General features: G+C 25.7%; 1 protein-coding gene and 1 long non-coding RNA gene across 7 annotated transcripts in view; one reads left to right on the top strand and one right to left on the bottom strand.

Annotated features, from left to right (window-relative positions):
• The window catches only part of LOC108969568, a 281,944-nt gene that overhangs the window by 37,459 nt on the left and 243,345 nt on the right, over nucleotides 1–1,140 (top strand). The window lies entirely within an intron of this gene.
• Nucleotides 713–1,140, bottom strand: part of LOC108969467 (mucin-2) — a gene marked incomplete in the record, with an annotated part of 57,625 nt that continues 57,197 nt past the window's right edge. For all 3 annotated transcript variants that reach the window (XM_018934223.1, XM_018934214.1, XM_018934231.1), the window contains 1 exon segment: nucleotides 713–1,140.

Below are 1,140 nucleotides of genomic sequence, written 5' to 3'. Positions count from 1 at the left end.
AAATGCAACTAAACTTAGCCTTGCAACTTAAAATTTAAACGTTTTTAGTATTTTTGCTGGATTTTCAATATATTTTAATTAATAAATAACACRCATGTGAATTATGACTGAAATATGTTTTTAGAAAACATTTTTCAAAGAAATGCAATTCAAATTAAATTAAATTACTAAGTACAAAGTACATTATTGCAAATATTATTTGTATATTAATAACTAAGTTAATACAATTATTACAAATATATATTATATTAATATCAAGTCATAACTAAACTATTTTAGATAAATACAGCTTTGAGTTTTTTGTTTTCAATTAACAACTATTTAAATATCAATGTATGTACAATATGAATAATGCTAACGGTAATATTTGTTGTTATTATTTTACATATAACTAATGAAATATGTGTATGTATGTTTATMAATAGACAATATGCTTGTTAACACTAAATTATTTTATTTTTGTAAATTGTTTCTTTTTTTTTTAACTTTTTTAATTATTTAAATGCTAAAAAATGCGCTCGTAAATTTTTATGATTTTTTTTTTGTTTTGAAATATGCATATTTATATTTTTGTGATTGTCTAAAAAATGTTCAGCATAACATTATGATTTTATGAATATTTTGCAGCAAAAATTTCATTTTATTTTTTTTTAATTTAAAACTAAAATTTTTTCAATGCATTTGTTTATTGTTGTTGCATGGTTGTATTCAACTGTGTGGAGGGGGAAGCGGGAATTCATGCAAGTCGTTGCTYTGATTATAACTGTTAAGCTGCATGGGTGGGGAAGAGGCTCACCGYTGTTTGTTTTGGCTATAACCAAAGCACGAGTTTTGCTTTTTCTTAAAATTCACACACACACACACRCACAAACACAAGRGTGCGTATGTGTGTAGCGATTAAGTGATAATTGTAAATATTTACTAAACGCATTCCACATTTACCGTTACCTATTTGCTTGTGGCCCTAAAATTGCTATTAACTGGGCGTTAYTGTGTGTGCGCCGAGATGAAGGGGAAATAAATTGAATTTGTGCAGTCGGTTAAACTAATAAAATAGAAATATTCAAATTCTAAATGCTAAAATCTTCGCTACTCTATAAATACAATACAAACATAATTATGTGTTTAGGTATATAATCG

The sequence above is a fragment of the Bactrocera latifrons genome, unplaced genomic scaffold, assembly GCF_001853355.1.
Source record: "Bactrocera latifrons isolate USDA-ARS-PBARC rearing strain unplaced genomic scaffold, ASM185335v1 scaffold_105, whole genome shotgun sequence".
Lineage (NCBI taxonomy): Eukaryota > Metazoa > Arthropoda > Insecta > Diptera > Tephritidae > Bactrocera > Bactrocera latifrons.
Note: the sequence above shows the minus strand (reverse complement) of the source record. Positions and strands in the feature narration are given on the sequence as shown.